Raw genomic sequence first — 26,808 nt, forward strand, 5'->3', positions numbered from 1 at the left:
ATCTTAGTCGCCAACCTGCAAAACTTTATCGTTCCCAGTGGATGTTAAATGTTTCCCACCTTGCCGACAGTGCTATGGATGATGTTATAAGTGGCGTGTGGGAGCGATGTCTTCGCTCTGTCCCGCGATACCCCTCCTTGCTGGTTTGGTGGACTGCGTTTGCCAAGCCCAAGATTCGTCAGACTTTGATTTTCTACTGTGCTGCTAGGTCGCGTGATTTTAAGAACACGTATGAATATTACTACTCTGTCCTGCGTGAACTACATGACGCGGCGGGTGCCTCTCCACTGCGGATCCATGATGTTCGTCGTATTAAAGCCAAGCTCTTGAGCCTTAAACGACGACAGATGGATGGTCTGCGAGTTAAGTCGAAACCTCACTCTCTTGTTGAAGGTGAACTGACATCCTTGTACCACCTGCTACGGCATCAGACTCGTCGTCGTCGCTCCTTCATCTCTTCTCTTACGGTGGATGATGGGCGACAGCTTATTGCACAGGAGGAAATGGTTCGTGCTCTTCATCAGTATTACACTAGTCTATATTCTGCCGATGATTCTGGTGAGTCTCTTTCGGATGATGTCTTTGGGGATCTCACTGCGACGATCGCGCCTGACGCGAACGGCGAATTTCTCCGGGAGTTCCAGGTAGATGATGTTTTCGATCTTATTGCTCGCTCTCCGTCCAGTAAATCGCCGGGTCCAGACGGCCTGCCTAAAGAATTTTATCTCCGTTTTTGGCCTCTTTTGGGTGGCATTTTTACGCAGATTTTAAATGAGATTGTCAGGGGGATGGATGTGCCTGCCGATTTTAAAGTAGGGTAAATTGTTTTAATCCCGAAGTCCTCTGGTCGTTTATCTGCTGCCAATCTTCGTCCGCTCACATTGCTGAATTTTGACTATAAGACAGCTGCTAGAGCGCTCAATAGCCGGTTGTCTTCTCTGCTTCGGGGTGTGATTGGTGCACATCAATGTTGTTTTCATGATAGATCTATTCTGACACCAGTAGCCGAATATCGGGATGTTGTCTCGGTTGCGGCGGTTACAAACATACATTGTGCCTTTGCCTTCCTTGATTTTTATAAGGCTTTTGATCACGTCAGTCATGTGTTTTTAGATCGTGTTTTAGGTACAATAGGTTTTAACGCTTCATCACGTGGTGTTCTTGGCAATTTGTATAGGGGAATAACAGCTCGGGTGTCAGTCAATGGGCAGCTGACGCCGCCCATTGCTATCCGCCGCGGAGTGCCTCAGGGTAGTCCGCTCTCTATGTCTTTATTCGTATTGTCCCTGGAACCGCTGCTTCGGACTATTGCTCTCAAGCTTCAGGGTATGTCCCTCTCTGGTGGGAAGCTCTCTGTTAAGGCATATGCGGATGATGTCGTTGTTCTCCTCCGTCAACGTGATGATATCCCGTTGTTGAAAGGGGCGGTTGATGCATACTGTCGTGTCTCTGGAGCGCGTCTCAATCAGGGTAAATGTAAGTTCCTTGATATTCGAGGATTTCGCGATGCTGACGTCCCTTGGGCCACTTTTGTCGATCGCCATACGTCCTTGGGGATTATCATTGATCGGTGTCCTCTAAAAATGGCGGCTCTCAATTGGAAATCTGTCACCGAGAAGATACAGGGGGCTGTGATGGTCCATGAGCAGCGCTCTGCTACCATTTTGCAAAAAGTCAGAATTTTAGACACCTACGTTCTATGTAAAGCTTATTATGTTGCTCAGCTGTTCCCACTTCCCATGATGGTGGCGAAAAGGTTGCGCCAATTGTCTAGCAGGTTTATATGGAAGGGCCATCTATTCAAGTTACGTTACGAGGTAATGACGAAACCGCGTCTCTCCGGAGGCTTGGGCCTCTCTGACATTACTCGCAAGGCGTCTGCTTTGTACGTCCGCCGAACGACTCTAATTGTTACGCAAGAAGTGACTTCGATTACATCCAGGCTTTTTACTGTTGTGCGTCCGGCGAGCCTTGCTCCACCTGTCGATGTCGGACGCCTAAATTTTAAGTTGAAACACATTCGGGAATTTTACATTGCGGTGAGTTACCTCGGTGACGTCTTCTTGCGGCGACCGGTGCCAACGACCAAGGGCTTGATTGCCCGCTGGGAGGGGCTGGCCGGTCCCAATCCAATAGAACTGGCGTCTCCATCTGTGTCCTGGAGGAACGTCTGGAAGAACGTTAGTCTGCCGATCCACTCTATGGCCGTGGCGTCCACGTGGTATAGGGTAATAAATAATTTGGTTCCCACCAATGTACGACTGCACCGTATTGGTCTTTCTGACACGGACACCTGTACTCGGTGTGGTCTCCTGGATACCTTTGAACATCGATTCACCTGCTGTGGGCACCTTGCTAATTGGCGTTGGCTCAGGAAACAACTTGCTTTTGTCACTAGGTCTGCTGAAGCCGCTTATACTATTGACATCATCGTCCGGCCCGATTCTTCCTTTTTTCCGCGGACGAAGCTCCATACCGTCATGTGGTTGATTGGCCATTTCGTACATTTTGTCAACAGTTGTCATGAAGAGGATGGACACCTAGCGTTTCGGCAGTACATGCTTACTGCTTACTGGCAGCGCTTGCGATTGCCAGGCCTCCGAGACGATTTTGCCAATATGCTTAGCCTGACATTTGAAAGAGAGGGTGTTGGCTAAGGTCACCTGTGTGCGCCATTTTCTTTTATACTGTTTCTGGATTTGCCGCCTTTATATATGTTTCTTCTCTACACCAGGACTGAAGTTTTACGTGTTTTAATCTTTATTTCAGTCAGCAGTCTACATTATATAGTCATGTTTTAGGATTTTAATTTCAGTACTGTAAAAAAAAAAAAAAAAAAAAAGGGGTATGATTCCTGCTTTGGGAAAAAAAAAAAAAAAAAAAGGGGTATGATTCCTGCTTAGGGTGCAGGAGGTCCCGGGTTCAAATCCCGGACGAGCCCTAGCGTTTTGTGCAAACTGGTCGCACGTAGGTGGCTGAGTCAGCGCAAAAAGCTGCCCGTCAGTGTAAAGTGAATTTCATACTTGATGTAAAGAAATGACCGTCTGGTCCGACGTATGAAGGTGATTGCCAAGCTTTAGGTACAGAACGTGGCAAATGCTTGTCGGTATGTCTTGTTTAAAGTGATGAAAAAGTGTTTCCGCCCGGGATCGAACCGGGGACCTTCTGCGTGTTAGGCAGACGTGATAACCGCTACACCACGGAAACTACTGCTTTCCTTCTTGCTTCTCAGAGAACTTGTAGCAAGGTTGCCATCGTAACTTAAAAATTCAGTAAATGCGGCACTTGCATGACGAAGGTACATGTAGCAGATCCACACACGACGTGGCTCACTCGAGTAGTATGCGACATAGGCAGGAAAATACTGTTCCCGCCCGGGATCGAACCGGGGACCTTCTGCGTGTGAAGCAGACGTGATAACCGCTACACTACGGAAACGACGGATACGCTGTGTCCATCCTTGTACACTCGAAGACGCCTCAGCCTTTCTCCCGTCCGCGCATGCACACACAATAGTTCATTTGACAGCCTGAAACCCATCGTAGCCGAGGGCTCAACAAGTATTCGGGGTGCTCGAGAGGGTGTATGTCGTAGCATCCCCAACGAGATAGCGGCGTTTCGCGCAGTCGTTATTGCAAGTCACATCAGCAAAAACAATCACCTCCTTAGCAGCAGGCAGTGCGCACCCGGCGGCAGCTCTACATGAAGATGCCAATAGCCCTGGAAGGCCGCCGACCGCGGGCCACGGCACCTACGAGAACGGTGCTGCCCGCGACCCACGGTGTCGCCACACAGTCTGTCGAAGATCAGCACTGCCGGCAGAAAGCACCTTCCCCATCCCGCCAGCCGCACCAGACTCAAAGAGCACCCTGGACGACTTCGAGGGATGCAGTTTGCTGAAATAATTGGCGTTCACGCTGTCACAGGGCTCGTTGGGCTAGGGGTATGATTCCTGCTTAGGGTGCAGGAGGTCCCGGGTTCAAATCCCGGACGAGCCCTAGCGTTTTGTGCAAACTGGTCGCACGTAGGTGGCTGAGTCAGCGCAAAAAGCTGCCCGTCAGTGTAAAGTGAATTTCATACTTGGTGTAAAGAAATGACCGTCTGGTCCGACGTATGAAGGTGATTGCCAAGCTTTAGGTACAGAACGTGGCAAATGCTTGTCGGTATGTCTTGTTTAAAGTGATGAAAAAGTGTTTCCGCCCGGGATCGAACCGGGGACCTTCTGCGTGTTAGGCAGACGTGATAACCGCTACACCACGGAAACTACTGCTTTCGTTCTTGCTTCTCAGAGAACTTGTAGCAAGGTTGCCATCGTAACTTAAAAATTCAGTAAATGCGGCACTTGCATGACGAAGGTACATGTAGCAGATCCACACACGACGTGGCTCACTCGAGTAGTATGCGACATAGGCAGGAAAATACTGTTCCCGCCCGGGATCGAACCGGGGACCTTCTGCGTGTGAAGCAGACGTGATAACCGCTACACTACGGAAACGACGGATACGCTCTGTCCATCCTTGTACACTCTAAGACGCCTCAGCCTTTCTCCCGTCCGCGCATGCACACACCATAGTTCATTTGACAGCCTGAAACCCATCGTAGCCGAGGGCTCAACAAGTATTCGGGGTGCTCGAGAGGGTGTATGTCGTAGCATCCCCAACGAGATAGCGGCGTTTCGCGCAGTCGTTATTGCAAGTCACATCAGCAAAAACAATCACCTCCTTAGCAGCAGGCAGTGCGCACCCGGCGGCAGCTCTACATGAAGATGCCAATAGCCCTGGAAGGCCGCCGACCGCGGGCCACGGCACCTACGAGAACGGTGCTGCCCGCGACCCACGGTGTCGCCACACAGTCTGTCGAAGATCAGCACTGCCGGCAGAAAGCACCTTCCCCATCCCGCCAGCCGCACCAGACTCAAAGAGCACCCTGGACGACTTCGAGGGATGCAGTTTGCTGAAATAATTGGCGTTCACGCTGTTACAGGGCTCGTTGGTCTAGGGGCAGTTCCGCTTTAGACGCCGTGCAGTGTGGACGTGCCTAGTCTTCCGCTCCGCCGTAGCGTTACGTATAGTGGACTATCGTTTTTGTTTACGTGTTGTGTTGCAACTTCTGTGAGTGTTTCTCCGTCGTTGTTTCGTACCTTGTGTTACTTTCTGTCCTTATTTCAGTGTTTTTTTGTGTAGCGGTTTCGACCGCATATTTTGAAAATGTCGTCCCAGGTTATTCCTCGTCAGGCTACAGTTAGTTTTGCTTTTGACAAGTCAACCCGCCATGTGCAACCTAGTTCTCTTGAGATTCATGATTGGTTGGTAGATACCTTTGGTGTTCATTCGGATCAGGTGCACACTGCTTATTTTGATACCGAACTGTATGTTTTCTTTGTTAAGTTTATGGACCCACTTCAGGTTGATAAAATTCTTTCTAAATATGGTCATCAAGTTCTCTTTCGGCATCGGGATGATTCTGTAAGTACCGTGCTGCTTTCCAATGCTTCCATCACGTACAATGTTCGTGTTTACAACCTTCCACCGGAGGTGGATAATGTCTATCTTAAGGAGGGTCTACAGAAGTATGGTGATGTAAAGAGCATTCGCCTTGAACGCTGGTCAAGCCAACATCGCCTGCAATGTTACAGTGGTATTCGTTCAGTCGAAATGCACGTTAAGCAGAATATTCCATCTCACCTGCAGATCGGTGGATATCGTGTCCATGTAACATATAGTGGTCAGGTGGGCACCTGTTTTTTGTGCAATGAAAGTGGTCACGTGCGTACCGACTGTCCGCGGAGAGTTTTTGTTTTAAAAAATTCTCTCGAACAGCGTCGCAAGTTAACGGTCGCTGACCTCGTTGCAGGTGGTTCTGCTCTTGGTGTAGCACAGTCCAGTGGTAGTAGCGCCCCTCCACAGGTTTTGCGCACCCCTGATACAGAATTTCCTCCTTTGCGTGCTAAATCTGATGTTGTTCCGTCTGTCCCTCAGGTGGGTGTGCCACTTTTGAATAATAAGAGGCGTCGCCCACACGATGGAAATAGTACGGATGAGGATCTCCCTGAGATGCCCCAGTCCGAGCGACCGGCATCCTCCGAGCCACTGTGTACTGTAGCTGCTCCCTGCCCTCCTGAGGTAGCGGTTCCGGTGGCGGCTGCTGGCGCCCCTCCGGCCTCCGACGCAGCTTCTCTCGAGTCGGGTCGTCGGTCGGGCCTGTTGGCGCCGTCTTCCGAACCGACTTCGATGTCACAACAAGTGGAGCCGCGACAACTTCCTGCTTCGCTGCCCCATACCTCTGCCAGCGGAGCTGCTCCGCTTCCTTCCAACTCTGCGGCCTCGGACCTTCCTGCTCACGTTTCGCCTCCGTGCAGTCCATGTTTGCCGGAAGCTAGAGCAGGTGTTGACCATTCCGTTTTGTCGGATGTTTCCCCCGCGACCCCGGATCCCGCATGTGGACCGGCGCGGGTGGTGTCGGATACAGAACTTGACCCTCCTACGTCACCGGCGGCTGAAGTTTCCTTGCCCGTCAGCCGACGCAAGTTACGCGTTCAGCCGAACGTTAATGCTGTTCGTAAAAAACCGAAACGTAAGGGATCCGCGGAACGGGGTAGCAGTCCCCCTCCCTCGGATGCCTCTGTCACCCCTGCTATGGACTGTGACGCTGGTGCGTCGGTGTAGGTGATTTGTTTTCTCGCTTTTCTCTCTATGGTTCAAGCATACACCTTTCTTACCTTAAATGTTAACCGTATTGAGTCCGACGTTCGCATTGCCTCTTTGCGGCAGTTTATTTACGACGCCTGTGCGGACGTAGTGTTTTTGCAGGAAGTGTTGTTTTCTGATCTCTCTCTACCTGGATTTCAAACTGTTTTTAATGTCGCGCCGGAATATTCAACAGGAACTGCTCTTTTCTTTCGAGAGGGCATTCCTATTACTGACATTGAATTCCTTGACTCTGGCCGTGGGATTGGTTGTCGTCTTTTTGATCTCCGCCTCGTTGTTTTGTATGCCCCCTCTGGTTCGGGTCACACTGTGGCTCGATCGCGCTTTTATAAAGAAGAGCTTATTTATCTTTTGCGCCAGAGTCCTCGGAGTCTCCTGCTCGGAGGCGATTTTAATTGTGTTTTACGCCCTGCAGACCAGTCCCCCAATTTAAATTATTGCCGTGATTTACATGACTTAGTTCGTACGATGCATCTGCGTGATGTTTGGGAACACAAATATCCAACCCTGGTGAAATATACGTTTTTTACCGCGTCCTCATGCAGTAGACTCGACAGATTCTATTTATCTGATTTTTTATGTGATAAAATTCTTTCTGTCGATGTTATTCCTACTAGTTTTTCTGACCATTGTGCTTTTACTGCAACTGTAAATCTTAGTCGCCAACCTGCAAAACTTTATCGTTCCCAGTGGATGTTAAATGTTTCCCACCTTGCCGACAGTGCTATGGATGATGTTATAAGTGGCGTGTGGGAGCGATGTCTTCGCTCTGTCCCGCGATACCCCTCCTTGCTGGTTTGGTGGACTGCGTTTGCCAAGCCCAAGATTCGTCAGACTTTGATTTTCTACTGTGCTGCTAGGTCGCGTGATTTTAAGAACACGTATGAATATTACTACTCTGTCCTGCGTGAACTATATGACGCGGCGGGTGCCTCTCCACTGCGGATCCATGATGTTCGTCGTATTAAAGCCAAGCTCTTGAGCCTTAAACGACGACAGATGGATGGTCTGCGAGTTAAGTCGAAACCTCACTCTCTTGTTGAAGGTGAACTGACATCCTTGTACCACCTGCTACGGCATCAGACTCGTCGTCGTCGCTCCTTCATCTCTTCTCTTACGGTGGATGATGGGCGACAGCTTATTGCACAGGAGGAAATGGTTCGTGCTCTTCATCAGTATTACACTAGTCTATATTCTGCCGATGATTCTGGTGAGTCTCTTTCGGATGATGTCTTTGGGGATCTCACTGCGACGATCGCGCCTGACGCGAACGGCGAATTTCTCCGGGAGTTCCAGGTAGATGATGTTTTCGATCTTATTGCTCGCTCTCCGTCCAGTAAATCGCCGGGTCCAGACGGCCTGCCTAAAGAATTTTATCTCCGTTTTTGGCCTCTTTTGGGTGGCATTTTTACGCAGATTTTAAATGAGATTGTCAGGGGGATGGATGTGCCTGCCGATTTTAAAGTAGGGTAAATTGTTTTAATCCCGAAGTCCTCTGGTCGTTTATCTGCTGCCAATCTTCGTCCGCTCACATTGCTGAATTTTGACTATAAGACAGCTGCTAGAGCGCTCAATAGCCGGTTGTCTTCTCTGCTTCGGGGTGTGATTGGTGCACATCAATGTTGTTTTCATGATAGATCTATTCTGACACCAGTAGCCGAATATCGGGATGTTGTCTCGGTTGCGGCGGTTACAAACATACATTGTGCCTTTGCCTTCCTTGATTTTTATAAGGCTTTTGATCACGTCAGTCATGTGTTTTTAGATCGTGTTTTAGGTACAATAGGTTTTAACGCTTCATCACGTGGTGTTCTTGGCAATTTGTATAGGGGAATAACAGCTCGGGTGTCAGTCAATGGGCAGCTGACGCCGCCCATTGCTATCCGCCGCGGAGTGCCTCAGGGTAGTCCGCTCTCTATGTCTTTATTCGTATTGTCCCTGGAACCGCTGCTTCGGACTATTGCTCTCAAGCTTCAGGGTATGTCCCTCTCTGGTGGGAAGCTCTCTGTTAAGGCATATGCGGATGATGTCGTTGTTCTCCTCCGTCAACGTGATGATATCCCGTTGTTGAAAGGGGCGGTTGATGCATACTGTCGTGTCTCTGGAGCGCGTCTCAATCAGGGTAAATGTAAGTTCCTTGATATTCGAGGATTTCGCGATGCTGACGTCCCTTGGGCCACTTTTGTCGATCGCCATACGTCCTTGGGGATTATCATTGATCGGTGTCCTCTAAAAATGGCGGCTCTCAATTGGAAATCTGTCACCGAGAAGATACAGGGGGCTGTGATGGTCCATGAGCAGCGCTCTGCTACCATTTTGCAAAAAGTCAGAATTTTAGACACCTACGTTCTATGTAAAGCTTATTATGTTGCTCAGCTGTTCCCACTTCCCATGATGGTGGCGAAAAGGTTGCGCCAATTGTCTAGCAGGTTTATATGGAAGGGCCATCTATTCAAGTTACGTTACGAGGTAATGACGAAACCGCGTATCTCCGGAGGCTTGGGCCTCTCTGACATTACTCGCAAGGCGTCTGCTTTGTACGTCCGCCGAACGACTCTAATTGTTACGCAAGAAGTGACTTCGATTACATCCAGGCTTTTTACTGTTGTGCGTCCGGCGAGCCTTGCTCCACCTGTCGATGTCGGACGCCTAAATTTTAAGTTGAAACACATTCGGGAATTTTACATTGCGGTGAGTTACCTCGGTGACGTCTTCTTGCGGCGACCGGTGCCAACGACCAAGGGCTTGATTGCCCGCTGGGAGGGGCTGGCCGGTCCCAATCCAATAGAACTGGCGTCTCCATCTGTGTCCTGGAGGAACGTCTGGAAGAACGTTAGTCTGCCGATCCACTCTATGGCCGTGGCGTCCACGTGGTATAGGGTAATAAATAATTTGGTTCCCACCAATGTACGACTGCACCGTATTGGTCTTTCTGACACGGACACCTGTACTCGGTGTGGTCTCCTGGATACCTTTGAACATCGATTCACCTGCTGTGGGCACCTTGCTAATTGGCGTTGGCTCAGGAAACAACTTGCTTTTGTCACTAGGTCTGCTGAAGCCGCTTATACTATTGACATCATCGTCCGGCCCGATTCTTCCTTTTTTCCGCGGACGAAGCTCCATACCGTCATGTGGTTGATTGGCCATTTCGTACATTTTGTCAACAGTTGTCATGAAGAGGATGGACACCTAGCGTTTCGGCAGTACATGCTTACTGCTTACTGGCAGCGCTTGCGATTGCCAGGCCTCCGAGACGATTTTGCCAATATGTTTAGCCTGACATTTGAAAGAGAGGGTGTTGGCTAAGGTCACCTGTGTGCGCCATTTTCTTTTATACTGTTTCTGGATTTGCCGCCTTTATATATGTTTCTTCTCTACACCAGGACTGAAGTTTTACGTGTTTTAATCTTTATTTCAGTCAGCAGTCTACATTATATAGTCATGTTTTAGGATTTTAATTTCAGTACTGTAAAAAAAAAAAAAAAAAAAAAGGGGTATGATTCCTGCTTTGGGAAAAAAAAAAAAAAAAAAAGGGGTATGATTCCTGCTTAGGGTGCAGGAGGTCCCGGGTTCAAATCCCGGACGAGCCCTAGCGTTTTGTGCAAACTGGTCGCACGTAGGTGGCTGAGTCAGCGCAAAAAGCTGCCCGTCAGTGTAAAGTGAATTTCATACTTGATGTAAAGAAATGACCGTCTGGTCCGACGTATGAAGGTGATTGCCAAGCTTTAGGTACAGAACGTGGCAAATGCTTGTCGGTATGTCTTGTTTAAAGTGATGAAAAAGTGTTTCCGCCCGGGATCGAACCGGGGACCTTCTGCGTGTTAGGCAGACGTGATAACCGCTACACCACGGAAACTACTGCTTTCGTTCTTGCTTCTCAGAGAACTTGTAGCAAGGTTGCCATCGTAACTTAAAAATTCAGTAAATGCGGCACTTGCATGACGAAGGTACATGTAGCAGATCCACACACGACGTGGCTCACTCGAGTAGTATGCGACATAGGCAGGAAAATACTGTTCCCGCCCGGGATCGAACCGGGGACCTTCTGCGTGTGAAGCAGACGTGATAACCGCTACACTACGGAAACGACGGATACGCTGTGTCCATCCTTGTACACTCGAAGACGCCTCAGCCTTTCTCCCGTCCGCGCATGCACACACAATAGTTCATTTGACAGCCTGAAACCCATCGTAGCCGAGGGCTCAACAAGTATTCGGGGTGCTCGAGAGGGTGTATGTCGTAGCATCCCCAACGAGATAGCGGCGTTTCGCGCAGTCGTTATTGCAAGTCACATCAGCAAAAACAATCACCTCCTTAGCAGCAGGCAGTGCGCACCCGGCGGCAGCTCTACATGAAGATGCCAATAGCCCTGGAAGGCCGCCGACCGCGGGCCACGGCACCTACGAGAACGGTGCTGCCCGCGACCCACGGTGTCGCCACACAGTCTGTCGAAGATCAGCACTGCCGGCAGAAAGCACCTTCCCCATCCCGCCAGCCGCACCAGACTCAAAGAGCACCCTGGACGACTTCGAGGGATGCAGTTTGCTGAAATAATTGGCGTTCACGCTGTCACAGGGCTCGTTGGGCTAGGGGTATGATTCCTGCTTAGGGTGCAGGAGGTCCCGGGTTCAAATCCCGGACGAGCCCTAGCGTTTTGTGCAAACTGGTCGCACGTAGGTGGCTGAGTCAGCGCAAAAAGCTGCCCGTCAGTGTAAAGTGAATTTCATACTTGGTGTAAAGAAATGACCGTCTGGTCCGACGTATGAAGGTGATTGCCAAGCTTTAGGTACAGAACGTGGCAAATGCTTGTCGGTATGTCTTGTTTAAAGTGATGAAAAAGTGTTTCCGCCCGGGATCGAACCGGGGACCTTCTGCGTGTTAGGCAGACGTGATAACCGCTACACCACGGAAACTACTGCTTTCGTTCTTGCTTCTCAGAGAACTTGTAGCAAGGTTGCCATCGTAACTTAAAAATTCAGTAAATGCGGCACTTGCATGACGAAGGTACATGTAGCAGATCCACACACGACGTCGCTCACTCGAGTAGTATGCGACATAGGCAGGAAAATACTGTTCCCGCCCGGGATCGAACCGGGGACCTTCTGCGTGTGAAGCAGACGTGATAACCGCTACACTACGGAAACGACGGATACGCTGTGTCCATCCTTGTACACTCGAAGACGCCTCAGCCTTTCTCCCGTCCGCGCATGCACACACCATAGTTCATTTGACAGCCTGAAACCCATCGTAGCCGAGGGCTCAACAAGTATTCGGGGTGCTCGAGAGGGTGTATGTCGTAGCATCCCCAACGAGATAGCGGCGTTTCGCGCAGTCGTTATTGCAAGTCACATCAGCAAAAACAATCACCTCCTTCGCAGCAGGCAGTGCGCACCCGGCGGATACGCTCTGTCCATCCTTGTACACTCGAAGACGCCTCAGCCTTTCTCCCGTCCGCGCATGCACACACCGTAGTTCATTTGACAGCCTGAAACCCATCGTAGCCGAGGGCTCAACAAGTATTCGGGGTGCTCGAGAGGGTGTATGTCGTAGCATCCCCAACGAGATAGCGGCGTTTCGCGCAGTCGTTATTGCAAGTCACATCAGCAAAAACAATCACCTCCTTAGCAGCAGGCAGTGCGCACCCGGCGGCAGCTCTACATGAAGATGCCAATAGCCCTGGAAGGCCGCCGACCGCGGGCCACGGCACCTACGAGAACGGTGCTGCCCGCGACCCACGGTGTCGCCACACAGTCTGTCGAAGAACAGCACTGCCGGCAGAAAGCACCTTCCCCATCCCGCCAGCCGCACCAGACTCAAAGAGCACCCTGGACGACTTCGAGGGATGCAGTTTGCTGAAATAATTGGCGTTCACGCTGTCACAGGGCTCGTTGGTCTAGGGGTTCAGTTCCGCTTTAGACGCCGTGCAGTGTGGACGTGCCTAGTCTTCCGCTCCGCCGTAGCGTTACGTATAGTGGACTATCGTTTTTGTTTACGTGTTGTGTTGCAACTTCTGTGAGTGTTTCTCCGTCGTTGTTTCGTACCTTGTGTTACTTTCTGTCCTTATTTCAGTGTTTTTTGTGTAGCGGTTTCGACCGCATATTTTGAAAATGTCGTCCCAGGTTATTCCTCGTCAGGCTACAGTTAGTTTTGCTTTTGACAAGTCAACCCGCCATGTGCAACCTAGTTCTCTTGAGATACATGATTGGTTGGTAGATACCTTTGGTGTTCATTCGGATCAGGTGCACACTGCTTATTTTGATACCGAACTATATGTTTTCTTTGTTAAGTTTATGGACCCACTTCAGGTTGATAAAATTCTTTCTAAATATGGTCATCAAGTTCTCTTTCGGCATCGGGATGATTCTGTAAGTACCGTGCTGCTTTCCAATGCTTCCATCACGTATACCAATGTTCGTGTTTACAACCTTCCACCGGAGGTGGATAATGTCTATCTTAAGGAGGGTCTACAGAAGTATGGTGATGTAAAGAGCATTCGCCTTGAACGCTGGTCAAGCCAACATCGCCTGCAATGTTACAGTGGTATTCGTTCAGTCGAAATGCACGTTAAGCAGAATATTCCATCTCACCTGCAGATCGGTGGATATCGTGTCCATGTAACATATAGTGGTCAGGTTGGCACCTGTTTTTTGTGCAATGAAAGTGGTCACGTGCGTACCGACTGTCCGCGGAGAGTTTTTGTTTTAAAAAATTCTCTCGAACAGCGTCGCAAGTTAACGGTCGCTGACCTCGTTGCAGGTGGTTCTGCTCTTGGTGTAGCACAGTCCAGTGGTAGTAGCGCCCCGCCACAGGTTTTGCGCACCCCTGACACAGAATTTCCTCCTTTGCGTGCTAAATCTGATGTTGTTCCGTCTGTCCCTCAGGTGGGTGTGCCACTTTTGAATAATAAGAGGCGTCGCCCACACGATGGAAATAGTACGGATGAGGATCTCCCTGAGATGCCCCAGTCCGAGCGACCGGCATCCTCCGAGCCACTGTGTACTGTAGCTGCTCCCTGCCCTCCTGAGGTAGCGGTTCCGGTGGCGGCTGCTGGCGCCCCTCCGGCCTCCGACGCAGCTTCTCTCGAGTCGGGTCGTCGGTCGGGCCTGTTGGCGCCGTCTTCCGAACCGACTTCGATGTCACAACAAGTGGAGCCGCGACAACTTCCTGCTTCGCTGCCCCATACCTCTGCCAGCGGAGCTGCTCCGCTTCCTTCCAACTCTGCGGCCTCGGACCTTCCTGCTCACGTTTCGCCTCCGTGCAGTCCATGTTTGCCGGAAGCTGGTGCAGGTGTTGACCATTCCGTTTTGTCGGATGTTTCCCCCGCGACCCCGGATCCCGCATGTGGACCGGCGCGGGTGGTGTCGGATACAGAACTTGACCCTCCTACGTCACCGGCGGCTGAAGTTTCCTTGCCCGTCAGCCGACGCAAGTTACGCGTTCAGCCGAACGTTAATGCTGTTCGTAAAAAACCGAAACGTAAGGGATCCACGGAACGGGGTAGCAGTCCCCCTCCCTCGGATGCCTCCGTCACCCCTGCTATGGACTGTGACGCTGGTGCGTCGGTGTAGGTGATTTGTTTTCTCGCTTTTCTCTCTATGGTTCAAGTATACACCTTTCTTACCTTAAATGTTAACCGTATTGAGTCGGACGTTCGCATTGCCTCTTTGCGGCAGTTTATTTACGACGCCTGTGCGGACGTAGTGTTTTTGCAGGAAGTGTTGTTTTCTGATCTCTCTCTACCTGGATTTCAAACTGTTTTTAATGTCGCGCCGGAATATTCAACAGGAACTGCTCTTTTCTTTCGAGAGGGCATTCCTATTACTGACATTGAATTCCTTGACTCTGGCCGTGGGATTGGTTGTCGTCTGTTTGATCTCCGCCTCGTTGTTTTGTATGCCCCCTCTGGTTCGGGTCACACTGTGGCTCGATCGCGCTTTTATAAAGAAGAGCTTATTTATCTTTTGCGCCAGAGTCCTCGGAGTCTCCTGCTCGGAGGCGATTTTAATTGTGTTTTACGCCCTGCAGACCAGTCCCCCAATTTTAATTATTGCCGTGATTTACATGACTTAGTTCGTACGATGCATCTGCGTGATGTTTGGGAACACAAATATCCAACCCTGGTGAAATATACGTTTTTTACCGCGTCCTCATGCAGTAGACTCGACAGATTCTATTTATCTGATTTTTTATGTGATAAAATTCTTTCTGTCGATGTTATTCCTACTAGTTTTTCTGACCATTGTGCTTTTACTGCAACTGTAAATCTTAGTCACCAACCTGCAAAACTTTATCGTTCCCAGTGGATGTTAAATGTTTCCCACCTTGCCGACAGTGCTATGGATGATGTTATAAGTGGCGTGTGGGAGCATTGTCTTCGCTCTGTCCCGCGATACCCCTCCTTGCTGGTTTGGTGGACTGCGTTTGCCAAGCCCAAGATTCGTCAGACTTTGATTTTCTACTGTGCTGCTAGGGCGCGTGATTTTAAGAACACGTATGAATATTACTACTCTGTCATGCGTGAACTATATGACGCAGCGGGTACCTCTCCTCTGCGGATCCATGATGTTCGTCGTATTAAAGCCAAGCTCTTGAGCCTTAAACGACGACAGATGGATGGTCTGCGAGTCAAGTCGAAACCTCACTCTCTTGTTGAAGGTGAGCTGACATCCTTGTACCACCTGCTACGGCATCACACTCGTCGTCGTCGCTCCTTCATCTCTTCTCTTACGGTGGATGATGGACGACAGCTTATTGCACAGGAGGAAATGGTTCGTGCTCTTCATCAGTATTACACTAGTCTATATTCTGCCGATGATTCTGGTGAGTCTCTTTCGGATGATGTCTTTGGGGATCTAACTGCGACGATCGCGCCTGACGCGAACGGCGAATTTCTCCGGGAGTTCCAGGTAGATGATGTTTTCGATTTTATTGCTCGCTCTCCGTCCAGTAAATCGCCGGGTCCAGACGGCCTGCCTAAAGAATTTTATCTCCGTTTTTGGCCTCTTTTGGGTGGCATTTTTACGCAGATTTTAAATGAGATTGTCAGGGGGATGGATGTGCCTGCCGATTTTAAAGTAGGGAAAATTGTTTTAATTCCGAAGTCTTCTGGTCGTTTATCTGCTGCCAATCTTCGTCCGCTCACATTGCTGAATTTTGACTACAAGACAGCTGCTAGAGCGCTCAATAGCCGGTTGTCCTCTCTGCTTCGGGGTGTGATTGGTGCACATCAATGTTGTTTTCATGATAGAGCTATTCTGACACCAGTAGCCGAATATCGGGATGTTGTCTCGGTTGCGGCGGTTACAAACGTACATTGTGCCTTTGCCTTCCTTGATTTTCATAAGGCTTTTGATCACGTCAGTCATGTGTTTTTAGATCGTGTTTTAGGTACAATAGGTTTTAACGCTTCATCACGTGGTGTTCTTGGCAATTTGTATAGGGGAATAACAGCTCGGGTGTCAGTCAATGGGCAGCTGACGCCGCCCATTGCTATCCGCCGCGGAGTGCCTCAGGGTAGTCCGCTCTCTATGTCTTTATTCGTATTGTCCCTGGAACCGCTGCTTCGGACTATTGCTCTCAAGCTTCAGGGTATGTCCCTCTCTGGTGGGAAGCTCTCGGTTAAGGCATATGCGGATGATGTCGTTGTTCTCCTCCGTCAACGTGATGATATCCCGTTGTTGAAAGGGGCAGTTGATGCATACTGTCGTGTCTCTGGAGCGCGTCTCAATCAGGGTAAATGTAAGTTCCTTGATATTCGAGGATTTCGCGATGCTGACGTCCCTTGGGCCACTGTTGTCGATCGCCATACGTCCTTGGGGATTATCATTGATCGGTGTCCTCTAAAAATGGCGGCTCTCAATTGGAAATCTGTCACCGAGAAGATACAGGGGGCTGTGATGGTCCATGAGCAGCGCTCTGCTACCATTTTGCAAAAAGTCAGAATTTTAGACACCTACGTTCTATGTAAAGCTTATTATGTTGCTCAGCTGTTCCCACTTCCCATGATGGTGGCGAAAAGGTTGCGCCAATTGTCTAGCAGGTTTATATGGAAGGGCCATCTATTCAAGTTACGTTACGAGGTAATGACGAAACCGCGTCTCTCCGGAGGCTTGGGCCTCTCTGACATTACTCGCAAGGCGTCTGCTTTGTACGTCCGCCGAACGACTCTAATTGTTACGCAAGAAGTGACTTCGATAACATCCAGGCTTTTTACTGTTGTGCGTCCGGCGAGCCTTGCTCCACCTGTCGATGTCGGACGCCTAAATTTTAAGTTGAAACACATTCGGGAATTTTACATTGCGGTGAGTTACCTCGGTGACGTCTTCTTGCGGCGACCGGTGCCAACGACCAAGGGCTTGATTGCCCGCTGGGAGGGGCTGGCCGGTCCCAATCCAATAGAACTGGCGTCTCCATCTGTGTCCTGGAGGAACGTCTGGAAGAATGTTAGTCTGCCGATCCACTCTATGGCCGTGGCGTCCACGTGGTATAGGGTAATAAATAATTTGGTTCCCACCAATGTACGACTGCACCGTATTGGTCTTTCTGACACGGACACCTGTACTCGGTGTGGTCTCGTGGATACCCTTGAACATCGATTCACCTGCTGTGGGCACCTTGCTAATTGGCGTTGGCTCAGGAAACAACTTGCCTTTGTCACTAGGTCTGCTGAAGCCGCTTATACTATTGACATCATCGTCCGGCCCGATTCTTCCTTTTTTCCGCGAACGAAGCTCCATACCGTCATGTGGTTGATTGGCCATTTCGTACATTTTGTCAACAGTTGTCATGAAGAGGATGGACACCTAGCGTTTCGGCAGTACATGCTTACTGCTTACTGGCAGCGCTTGCGATTGCCAGGCCTCCGAGATGATTTTGCCAATATGCTTAGCCTGACATTTGAAAGAGAGGGTGTTGGCTAAGGTCACCTGTGTGAGCCATTTTCTTTTATACTGTTTCTGGATTTGCCGCCTTTATGTATGTTTCTTCTCTACACCAGGACTGAAGTTTCCGTGTTTTTTTTTTGTTTTTTTTTTAATCTTTATTTCACAAAGCAGTCTACATTATATATCCATGTTTTAGGATTTTAATTTAAGTAGTGTACTTCTTTTGAAGTGGCTGTGTTGTGGATGTTCCTTAATATTTTATTTTATTTTTTTTATTTTTTTTATTTTTTTTTTTTCAATAGATATATTTCTTAGAGGAATAATAATTACGCTTTCATTTGCTCATAATGAGCTGATACTGAATTGCAGGCATTTATATAAAAAAAAAAAAAAAAAAAAAAGGGGTATGATTCCTGCTTAGGGTGCAGGAGGTCCCGGGTTCAAATCCCGGACGAGCCCTAGCGTTTTGTGCAAACTGGTCGCACGTAGGTGGCTGAGTCAGCGCAAAAAGCTGCCCGTCAGTGTAAAGTGAATTTCATACTTGGTGTAAAGAAATGACCGTCTGGTCCGACGTATGAAGGTGATTGCCAAGCTTTAGGTACAGAACGTGGCAAATGCTTGTCGGTATGTCTTGTTTAAAGTGATGAAAAAGTGTTTCCGCCTGGGATCGAACCGGGGACCTTCTGCGTGTTAGGCAGACGTGATAACCGCTACACCACGGAAACTACTGCTTTCGTTCCTGCTTTTCAGAGAACTTGTAGCAAGGTTGCCATCGTAACTTAAAAATTCAGTAAATGCGGCACTTGCATGACGAAGGTACATGTAGCAGATCCACACACGACGTGGCTCACTCGAGTAGTATGCGACATAGGCAGGAAAGTACTGTTCCCGCCCGGGATCGAACCGGGGACCTTCTGCGTGTGAAGCAGACGTGATAACCGCTACACTACGGAAACGACGGATACGCTCTGTCCATCCTTGTACACTCGAAGACGCCTCAGCCTTTCTCCCGTCCGCGCATGCACACACCATAGTTCATTTGACAGCCTGAAACCCATCGTAGCCGAGGGCTCAACAAGTATTAGGGGTGCTCGAGAGGGTGTATGTCGTAGCATCCCCAACGAGATAGCGGCGTTTCGCGCAGTCGTTATTGCAAGTCACATCAGCAAAAACAATCACCACCTTAGCAGCAGGCAGTGCGCACCCGGCGGCAGCTCTACATGAAGATGCCAATAGCCCTAGAAGGCCGCCGACCGCGGGCCACGGCACCTCCGAGAACGGTGCTGCCCGTGACCCACGGTGTCGCCACACAGTCTGTCGAAGAACAGCACTGCCGGCAGAAAGCACCTTCCCCATCCCGCCAGCCGCACCAGATTCAAAGAGCACCCTGGACGACTTCGAGGGATACAGTTTGCTGAAATAATTGGCGTTCACGCTGTCACAGGGCTCGTTGGTCTAGGGGTATGATTCCTGCTTAGGGTGCAGGAGGTCCCGGGTTCAAATCCCGGACGAGCCCTAGCGTTTTGTGCAAACTGGTCGCACGTAGGTGGCTGAGTCAGCGCAAAAAGCTGCCCGTCAGTGTAAAGTGAATTTCATACTTGGTGTAAAGAAATGACCGTCTGGTCCGACGTATGAAGGTGATTGCCAAGCTTTAGGTACAGAACGTGGCAAATGCTTGTCGGTATGTCTTGTTTAAAGTGATGAAAAAGTGTTTCCGCCCGGGATCGAACCGGGGACCTTCTGCGTGTTAGGCAGACGTGATAACCGCTACACCACGGAAACTACTGCTTTCGTTCTTGCTTCTCAGAGAACTTGTAGCAAGGTTGCCATCGTAACTTAAAAATTCAGTAAATGCGGCACTTGCATGACGAAGGTACATGTAGCAGATCCACACACGACGTGGCTCACTCGAGTAGTATGCGACATAGGCAGGAAAGTACTGTTCCCGCCCGGGATCGAACCGGGGACCTTCTGCGTGTGAAGCAGACGTGATAACCGCTACACTACGGAAACGACGGATACGCTCTCTCCATCCTTGTACACTCGAAGACGCCTCAGCCTTTCTCCCGTCCGCGCATGCACACACCATAGTTCATTTGACAGCCTGAAACCCATCGTAGCCGAGGGCTCAACAAGTATTCGGGGTGCTCGAGAGGGTGTATGTCGTAGCATCCCCAACGAGATAGCGGCGTTTCGCGCAGTCGTTATTGCAAGTCACATCAGCAAAAACAATCACCACCTTAGCAGCAGGCAGTGCGCACCCGGCGGCAGCTCTACATGAAGATGCCAATAGCCCTAGAAGGCCGCCGACCGCGGGCCACGGCACCTCCGAGAACGGTGCTGCCCGTGTCCCACGGTGTCGCCACACAGTCTGTCGAAGAACAGCACTGCCGGCAGAAAGCACCTTCCCCATCCCGCCAGCCGCACCAGATTCAAAGAGCACCCTGGACGACTTCGAGGGATACAGTTTGCTGAAATAATTGGCGTTCACGCTGTCACAGGGCTCGTTGGTCTAGGGGTATGATTCCTGCTTAGGGTGCAGGAGGTCAAATCCCGGACGAGCCCTAGCGTTTTGTGCAAACTGGTCGCACGTAGGTGGCTGAGTCAGCGCAAAAAGCTGCCCGTCAGTGTAAAGTGAATTTCATACTTGGTGTAAAGAAATGACCGTCTGGTCCGACGTATGAAGGTGATTGCCAAGCTTTAGGTACAGAACGTGGCAAATGCTTGTCGGTATGTCTTGTTTAAAGTGATGAAAAAGTGTTTCCGCCTGGGATCGAACCGGGGACCTTCTGCGTGTTAGGCAGACGTGATAACCGCTACACCACGGAAACTACTGCTTTCGTTCCTGCTTTTCAGAGAACTTGTAGCAAGGTTGCCATCGTAACTTAAAAATTCAGTAAATGCGGCACTTGCATGACGAAGGTACATGTAGCAGATCCACACACGACGTGGCTCACTCGAGTAGTATGCGACATAGGCAGGAAAGTACTGTTCCCGCCCGGGATCGAACCGGGGACCTTCTGCGTGTGAAGCAGACGTGATAACCGCTACACTACGGAAACGACGGATACGCTCTCTCCATCCTTGTACACTCGAAGACGCCTCAGCCTTTCTCCCGTCCGCGCATGCACACACCATAGTTCATTTGACAGCCTGAAACCCATCGTAGCCGAGGGCTCAACAAGTATTCGGGGTGCTCGAGAGGGTGTATGTCGTAGCATCCCCAACGAGATAGCGGCGTTTCGCGCAGTCGTTATTGCAAGTCACATCAGCAAAAACAATCACCACCTTAGCAGCAGGCAGTGCGCACCCGGCGGCAGCTCTACATGAAGATGCCAATAGCCCTAGAAGGCCGCTGACCGCGGGCCACGGCACCTCCGAGAACGGTGCTGCCCGTGACCCACGGTGTCGCCACACAGTCTGTCGAAGAACAGCACTGCCGGCAGAAAGCACCTTCCCCATCCCGCCAGCCGCACCAGATTCAAAGAGCACCCTGGACGACTTCGAGGGATACAGTTTGCTGAAATAATTGGCGTTCACGCTGTCATAGGGCTCGTTGGTCTAGGGGTATGATTCCTGCTTAGGGTGCAGGAGGTCCCGGGTTCAAATCCCGGACGAGCAATAGCGTTTTGTGCAAACTGGTCGCACGTAGGTGGCTGAGTCAGCGCAAAAAGCTGCCCGTCAGTGTAAAGTGAATTTCATACTTGGTGTAAAGAAATGACCGTCTGGTCCGACGTATGAAGGTGATTGCCAAGCTTTAGGTAAAGAACGTGGCAAATGCTTGTCGGTATGTCTTGTTTAAAGTGATGAAAAAGTGTTTCCGCCTGGGATCGAACCGGGGACCTTCTGCGTGTTAGGCAGACGTGATAACCGCTACACCACGGAAACTACTGCTTTCGTTCCTGCTTTTCAGAGAACTTGTAGCAAGGTTGCCATCGTAACTTAAAAATTCAGTAAATGCGGCACTTGCATGACGAAGGTACATGTAGCAGATCCACACACGACGTGGCTCACTCGAGTAGTATGCGACATAGGCAGGAAAGTACTGTTCCCGCCCGGGATCGAACCGGGGACCTTCTGCGTGTGAAGCAGACGTGATAACCGCTACACTACGGAAACGACGGATACGCTCTCTCCATCCTTGTACACTCGAAGACGCCTCAGCCTTTCTCCCGTCCGCGCATGCACACACCATAGTTCATTTGACAGCCTGAAACCCATCGTAGCCGAGGGCTCAACAAGTATTCGGGGTGCTCGAGAGGGTGTATGTCGTAGCATCCCCAACGAGATAGCGGCGTTTCGCGCAGTCGTTATTGCAAGTCACATCAGCAAAAACAATCACCACCTTAGCAGCAGGCAGTGCGCACCCGGCGGCAGCTCTACATGAAGATGCCAATAGCCCTAGAAGGCCGCCGACCGCGGGCCACGGCACCTCCGAGAACGGTGCTGCCCGTGACCCACGGTGTCGCCACACAGTCTGTCGAAGAACAGCACTGCCGGCAGAAAGCACCTTCCCCATCCCGCCAGCCGCACCAGATTCAAAGAGCACCCTGGACGACTTCGAGGGATACAGTTTGCTGAAATAATTGGCGTTCACGCTGTCACAGGGCTCGTTGGTCTAGGGGTATGACTCCTGCTTAGGGTGCAGGAGGTCCCGGGTTCAAATCCCGGACGAGCCCTAGCGTTTTGTGCAAACTGGTCGCACGTAGGTGGCTGAGTCAGCGCAAAAAGCTGCCCGTCAGTGTAAAGTGAATTTCATACTTGGTGTAAAGAAATGACCGTCTGGTCCGACGTATGAAGGTGATTGCCAAGCTTTAGGTACAGAACGTGGCAAATGCTTGTCGGTATGTCTTGTTTAAAGTGATGAAGAAGTGTTTCCGCCCGGGATCGAACCGGGGACCTTCTGCGTGTTAGGCAGACGTGATAACCGCTACACCACGGAAACTACTGCTTTCGTTCCTGCTTCTCAAAGAACTTGTAGCAAGGTTGCCATCGTAACTTAAAAATTCAGTAAATGCGGCACTTGCATGACGAAGGTACATGTAGCAGATCCACACACGACGTGGCTCACTCGAGTAGTATGCGACATAGGCAGGAAAGTACTGTTCCCGCCCGGGATCGAACCGGGGACCTTCTGCGTGTGAAGCAGACGTGATAACCGCTACACTACGGAAACGACGGATACGCTCTCTCCATCCTTGTACACTCGAAGACGCCTCAGCCTTTCTCCCGTCCGCGCATGCACACACCATAGTTCATTTGACAGCCTGAAACCCATCGTAGCCGAGGGCTCAACAAGTATTCGGGGTGCTCGAGAGGGTGTATGTCGTAGCATCCCCAACGAGATAGCGGCGTTTCGCGCAGTCGTTATTGCAAGTCACATCAGCAAAAACAATCACCTCCTTAGCAGCAGGCAGTGCGCACCCGGCGGCAGCTCTACATGAAGATGCCAATAGCCCTAGAAGGCCGCCGACCGCGGGCCACGGCACCTCCGAGAACGGTGCTGCCCGTGACCCACGGTGTCGCCACACAGTCTGTCGAAGAACAGCACTGCCGGCAGAAAGCACCTTCCCCATCCCGCCAGCCGCACCAGATTCAAAGAGCACCCTGGACGACTTCGAGGGATACAGTTTGCTGAAATAATTGGCGTTCACGCTGTCACAGGGCTCGTTGGTCTAGGGGTATGATTCCTGCTTAGGGTGCAGGAGGTCCCGGGTTCAAATCCCGGACGAGCCCTAGTGTTTTGTGCAAACTGGTCGCACGTAGGTGGCTGAGTCAGCGCAAAAAGCTGCCCGTCAGTGTAAAGTGAATTTCATACTTGGTGTAAAGAAATGACCGTCTGGTCCGACGTATGAAGGTGATTGCCAAGCTTTAGGTACAGAACGTGGCAAATGCTTGTCGGTATGTCTTGTTTAAAGTGATGAAAAAGTGTTTCCGCCCGGGATCGAACCGGGGACCTTCTGCGTGTTAGGCAGACGTGATAACCGCTACACCACGGAAACTACTGCTTTCGTTCTTGCTTCTCAGAGAACTTGTAGCAAGGTTGCCATCGTAACTTGAAAATTCAGTAAATGCGGCCCTTGCATGACGAAGGTACATGTAGCAGATCCACACACGACGTGGCTCACTCGAGTAGTATGCGACATAGGCAGGAAAGTACTGTTCCCGCCCGGGATCGACATGGGGACCTTCTGCGTGTGAAGCAGACATGATAACCGCTACACTACGGAAACGACGGATACGCTCTCTCCATCCTTGTACACTCGAAGACGCCTCAGCCTTTCTCCCGTCCGCGCATGCACACACCATAGTTCATTTGACAGCCTGAAACCCATCGTAGCCGAGGGCTCAACAAGTATTCGGGGTGCTCGAGAGGGTGTATGTCGTAGCATCCCCAACGAGATAGCGGCGTTTCGCGCAGTCGTTATTGCAAGTCACATCAGCAAAAACAATCACCTCCTTAGCAGCAGGCAGTGCGCACCCGGCGGCAGCTCTACATGAAGATGCCAATAGCCCTAGAAGGCCGCCGACCGCGGGCCACGGCACCTCCGAGAACGGTGCTGCCCGTGACCCACGGTGTCGCCACACAGTCTGTCGAAGAACAGCACAGCCGGCAGAAAGCACCTTCCCCATCCCGCCAGCCGCACCAGATTCAAAGAGCACCCTGGACGACTTCGAGGGATACAGTTTGCTGAAATAATTGGCGTTCACGCTGTCACAGGGCTCGTTGGTCTAGGGGTATGATTCCTGCTTAGGGTGCAGGAGGTCCCGGGTTCAAATCCCGGATGAGCAATAGCGTTTTGTGCAAACTGGTCGCACGTAGGTGGCTGAGTCAGCGCAAAAAGCTGCCCGTCAGTGTAAAGTGAATTTCATACTTGGTGTAAAGAAATGACCGTCTGGTCCGACGTATGAAGGTGATTGCCAAGCTTTAGGTACAGAACGTGGCAAATGCTTGTCGGTATGTCTTGTTTAAAGTGATGAAAAAGTGTTTCCGCCCGGGATCGAACCGGGGACCTTCTGCGTGTTAGGCAGACGTGATAACCGCTACACCACGGAAACTACTGCTTTCGTTCCTGCTTCTCAGAGAACTTGTAGCAAGGTTGCCATCGTAACTTAAAAATTCAGTAAATGCAGCACTTGCATGACGAAGGTACATGTAGCAGATCCACACACGACGTGGCTCACTCGAGTAGTATGCGACATAGGCAGGAAAGTACTGTTCCCGCCCGGGATCGAACCGGGGACCTTCTGCGTGTGAAGCAGACGTGATAACCGCTACACTACGGAAACGACGGATACGCTCTCTCCATCCTTGTACACTCGAAGACGCCTCAGCCTTTCTCCCGTCCGCGCATGCACACACCATAGTTCATTTGACAGCCTGAAACCCATCGTAGCCGAGGGCTCAACAAGTATTCGGGGTGCTCGAGAGGGTGTATGTCGTAGCATCCCCAACGAGATAGCGGCGTTTCGCGCAGTCGTTATTGCAAGTCACATCAGCAAAAACAATCACCTCCTTAGCAGCAGGCAGTGCGCACCCGGCGGCAGCTCTACATGAAGATGCCAATAGCCCTAGAAGCCCCCGACCGCGGGCCACGGCACCTCCGAGAACGGTGCTGCCCGTGACCCACGGTGTCGCCACATAGTCTGTCGAAGAACAGCACTGCCGGCAGAAAGCACCTTCCCCATCCCGCCAGCCGCACCAGATTCAAAGAGCACCCTGGACGACTTCGAGGGATACAGTTTGCTGAAATAATTGGCGTTCACGCTGTCACAGGGCTCGTTGGTCTAGGGGTATGATTCCTGCTTAGGGTGCAGGAGGTCCCGGGTTCAAATCCCGGACGAGCCCTAGCGTTTTGTGCAAACTGGTCGCACGTAGGTGGCTGAGTCAGCGCAAAAAGCTGCCCGTCAGTGTAAAGTGAATTTCATACTTGGTGTAAAGAAATGACCGTCTGGTCCGACGTATGAAGGTGATTGCCAAGCTTTAGGTACAGAACGTGGCAAATGCTTGTCGGTATGTCTTGTTTAAAGTGATGAAAAAGTGTTTCCGCCCGGGATCGAACCGGGGACCTTCTGCGTGTTAGGCAGACGTGATAACCGCTACACCACGGAAACTACTGCTTTCGTTCTTGCTTCTCAGAGAACTTGTAGCAAGGTTGCCATCGTAACTTAAAAATTCAGTAAATGCGGCACTTGCATGACGAAGGTACATGTAGCAGATCCACACACGACGTGGCTCACTCGAGTAGTATGCGACATAGGCAGGAAAGTACTGTTCCCGCCCGGGATCGAACCGGGGACCTTCTGCGTGTGAAGCAGACGTGATAACCGCTACACTACGGAAACGACGGATACGCTCTCTCCATCCTTGTACACTCGAAGACGCCTCAGCCTTTCTCCCGTCCGCGCATGCACACACCATAGTTCATTTGACAGCCTGAAACCCATCGTAGCCGAGGGCTCAACAAGTATTCGGGGTGCTCGAGAGGGTGTATGTCGTAGCATCCCCAACGAGATAGCGGCGTTTCGCGCAGTCGTTATTGCAAGTCACATCAGCAAAAACAATCACCACCTTAGCAGCAGGCAGTGCGCACCCGGCGGCAGCTCTACATGAAGATGCCAATAGCCCTAGAAGGCCGCCGACCGCGGGCCACGGCACCTCCGAGAACGGTGCTGCCCGTGTCCCACGGTGTCGCCACACAGTCTGTCGAAGAACAGCACTGCCGGCAGAAAGCACCTTCCCCATCCCGCCAGCCGCACCAGATTCAAAGAGCACCCTGGACGACTTCGAGGGATACAGTTTGCTGAAATAATTGGCGTTCACGCTGTCACAGGGCTCGTTGGTCTAGGGGTATGATTCCTGCTTAGGGTGCAGGAGGTCCCGGGTTCAAATCCCGGATGAGCAATAGCGTTTTGTGCAAACTGGTCGCACGTAGGTGGCTGAGTCAGCGCAAAAAGCTGCCCGTCAGTGTAAAGTGAATTTCATACTTGGTGTAAAGAAATGACCGTCTGGTCCGACGTATGAAGGTGATTGCCAAGCTTTAGGTACAGAACGTGGCAAATGCTTGTCGGTATGTCTTGTTTAAAGTGATGAAAAAGTGTTTCCGCCCGGGATCGAACCGGGGACCTTCTGCGTGTTAGGCAGACGTGATAACCGCTACACCACGGAAACTACTGCTTTCGTTCCTGCTTCTCAGAGAACTTGTAGCAAGGTT

At 50.8% G+C, this 26,808-nt stretch overlaps 33 non-coding genes across 33 annotated transcripts; 9 read left to right on the plus strand and 24 right to left on the minus strand.

Annotated features, from left to right (window-relative positions):
* Positions 1 to 3,134: 3,134 nt before the first annotated feature.
* Trnav-aac lies at positions 3,135 to 3,207 on the minus strand. Its single transcript has one exon. It is a non-coding gene; the product is annotated as a tRNA-Val (tRNA).
* A 158-nt stretch (positions 3,208 to 3,365) lies between these two features.
* On the minus strand, positions 3,366 to 3,438 carry Trnav-cac. Its single transcript has one exon. It is a non-coding gene; the product is annotated as a tRNA-Val (tRNA).
* Positions 3,439 to 3,926: 488 nt separating this feature from the next.
* On the plus strand, positions 3,927 to 3,998 carry Trnap-agg. The gene has a single exon. It is a non-coding gene; the product is annotated as a tRNA-Pro (tRNA).
* Positions 3,999 to 4,191: 193 nt separating this feature from the next.
* On the minus strand, positions 4,192 to 4,264 carry Trnav-aac. The gene has a single exon. It is a non-coding gene; the product is annotated as a tRNA-Val (tRNA).
* A 158-nt stretch (positions 4,265 to 4,422) lies between these two features.
* Trnav-cac lies at positions 4,423 to 4,495 on the minus strand. Its single transcript has one exon. It is a non-coding gene; the product is annotated as a tRNA-Val (tRNA).
* A 5,998-nt stretch (positions 4,496 to 10,493) lies between these two features.
* Positions 10,494 to 10,566, minus strand: Trnav-aac. Its single transcript has one exon. It is a non-coding gene; the product is annotated as a tRNA-Val (tRNA).
* A 158-nt stretch (positions 10,567 to 10,724) lies between these two features.
* Trnav-cac lies at positions 10,725 to 10,797 on the minus strand. Its single transcript has one exon. It is a non-coding gene; the product is annotated as a tRNA-Val (tRNA).
* A 488-nt stretch (positions 10,798 to 11,285) lies between these two features.
* Positions 11,286 to 11,357, plus strand: Trnap-agg. Its single transcript has one exon. It is a non-coding gene; the product is annotated as a tRNA-Pro (tRNA).
* A 193-nt stretch (positions 11,358 to 11,550) lies between these two features.
* Positions 11,551 to 11,623, minus strand: Trnav-aac. Its single transcript has one exon. It is a non-coding gene; the product is annotated as a tRNA-Val (tRNA).
* Positions 11,624 to 11,781: 158 nt separating this feature from the next.
* Trnav-cac lies at positions 11,782 to 11,854 on the minus strand. Its single transcript has one exon. It is a non-coding gene; the product is annotated as a tRNA-Val (tRNA).
* Positions 11,855 to 18,245: 6,391 nt separating this feature from the next.
* Trnav-aac lies at positions 18,246 to 18,318 on the minus strand. Its single transcript has one exon. It is a non-coding gene; the product is annotated as a tRNA-Val (tRNA).
* Positions 18,319 to 18,476: 158 nt separating this feature from the next.
* Trnav-cac lies at positions 18,477 to 18,549 on the minus strand. Its single transcript has one exon. It is a non-coding gene; the product is annotated as a tRNA-Val (tRNA).
* A 488-nt stretch (positions 18,550 to 19,037) lies between these two features.
* Positions 19,038 to 19,109, plus strand: Trnap-agg. Its single transcript has one exon. It is a non-coding gene; the product is annotated as a tRNA-Pro (tRNA).
* A 193-nt stretch (positions 19,110 to 19,302) lies between these two features.
* On the minus strand, positions 19,303 to 19,375 carry Trnav-aac. The gene has a single exon. It is a non-coding gene; the product is annotated as a tRNA-Val (tRNA).
* Positions 19,376 to 19,533: 158 nt separating this feature from the next.
* Positions 19,534 to 19,606, minus strand: Trnav-cac. Its single transcript has one exon. It is a non-coding gene; the product is annotated as a tRNA-Val (tRNA).
* A 745-nt stretch (positions 19,607 to 20,351) lies between these two features.
* Positions 20,352 to 20,424, minus strand: Trnav-aac. The gene has a single exon. It is a non-coding gene; the product is annotated as a tRNA-Val (tRNA).
* Positions 20,425 to 20,582: 158 nt separating this feature from the next.
* Positions 20,583 to 20,655, minus strand: Trnav-cac. Its single transcript has one exon. It is a non-coding gene; the product is annotated as a tRNA-Val (tRNA).
* A 488-nt stretch (positions 20,656 to 21,143) lies between these two features.
* On the plus strand, positions 21,144 to 21,215 carry Trnap-agg. Its single transcript has one exon. It is a non-coding gene; the product is annotated as a tRNA-Pro (tRNA).
* A 193-nt stretch (positions 21,216 to 21,408) lies between these two features.
* Positions 21,409 to 21,481, minus strand: Trnav-aac. The gene has a single exon. It is a non-coding gene; the product is annotated as a tRNA-Val (tRNA).
* Positions 21,482 to 21,639: 158 nt separating this feature from the next.
* Trnav-cac lies at positions 21,640 to 21,712 on the minus strand. The gene has a single exon. It is a non-coding gene; the product is annotated as a tRNA-Val (tRNA).
* Positions 21,713 to 22,200: 488 nt separating this feature from the next.
* Trnap-agg lies at positions 22,201 to 22,272 on the plus strand. The gene has a single exon. It is a non-coding gene; the product is annotated as a tRNA-Pro (tRNA).
* Positions 22,273 to 22,465: 193 nt separating this feature from the next.
* Positions 22,466 to 22,538, minus strand: Trnav-aac. The gene has a single exon. It is a non-coding gene; the product is annotated as a tRNA-Val (tRNA).
* A 158-nt stretch (positions 22,539 to 22,696) lies between these two features.
* On the minus strand, positions 22,697 to 22,769 carry Trnav-cac. Its single transcript has one exon. It is a non-coding gene; the product is annotated as a tRNA-Val (tRNA).
* A 488-nt stretch (positions 22,770 to 23,257) lies between these two features.
* Trnap-agg lies at positions 23,258 to 23,329 on the plus strand. Its single transcript has one exon. It is a non-coding gene; the product is annotated as a tRNA-Pro (tRNA).
* Positions 23,330 to 23,522: 193 nt separating this feature from the next.
* On the minus strand, positions 23,523 to 23,595 carry Trnav-aac. Its single transcript has one exon. It is a non-coding gene; the product is annotated as a tRNA-Val (tRNA).
* A 719-nt stretch (positions 23,596 to 24,314) lies between these two features.
* On the plus strand, positions 24,315 to 24,386 carry Trnap-agg. Its single transcript has one exon. It is a non-coding gene; the product is annotated as a tRNA-Pro (tRNA).
* A 193-nt stretch (positions 24,387 to 24,579) lies between these two features.
* Trnav-aac lies at positions 24,580 to 24,652 on the minus strand. Its single transcript has one exon. It is a non-coding gene; the product is annotated as a tRNA-Val (tRNA).
* A 158-nt stretch (positions 24,653 to 24,810) lies between these two features.
* Positions 24,811 to 24,883, minus strand: Trnav-cac. The gene has a single exon. It is a non-coding gene; the product is annotated as a tRNA-Val (tRNA).
* Positions 24,884 to 25,370: 487 nt separating this feature from the next.
* On the plus strand, positions 25,371 to 25,442 carry Trnap-agg. Its single transcript has one exon. It is a non-coding gene; the product is annotated as a tRNA-Pro (tRNA).
* A 193-nt stretch (positions 25,443 to 25,635) lies between these two features.
* On the minus strand, positions 25,636 to 25,708 carry Trnav-aac. The gene has a single exon. It is a non-coding gene; the product is annotated as a tRNA-Val (tRNA).
* Positions 25,709 to 25,866: 158 nt separating this feature from the next.
* On the minus strand, positions 25,867 to 25,939 carry Trnav-cac. Its single transcript has one exon. It is a non-coding gene; the product is annotated as a tRNA-Val (tRNA).
* A 488-nt stretch (positions 25,940 to 26,427) lies between these two features.
* Positions 26,428 to 26,499, plus strand: Trnap-agg. The gene has a single exon. It is a non-coding gene; the product is annotated as a tRNA-Pro (tRNA).
* A 193-nt stretch (positions 26,500 to 26,692) lies between these two features.
* On the minus strand, positions 26,693 to 26,765 carry Trnav-aac. Its single transcript has one exon. It is a non-coding gene; the product is annotated as a tRNA-Val (tRNA).
* Positions 26,766 to 26,808: the final 43 nt, after the last annotated feature.

This window comes from Schistocerca piceifrons, chromosome 2 (assembly GCF_021461385.2).
Source record: "Schistocerca piceifrons isolate TAMUIC-IGC-003096 chromosome 2, iqSchPice1.1, whole genome shotgun sequence".
In the NCBI taxonomy this organism is placed as follows: domain Eukaryota; kingdom Metazoa; phylum Arthropoda; class Insecta; order Orthoptera; family Acrididae; genus Schistocerca; species Schistocerca piceifrons.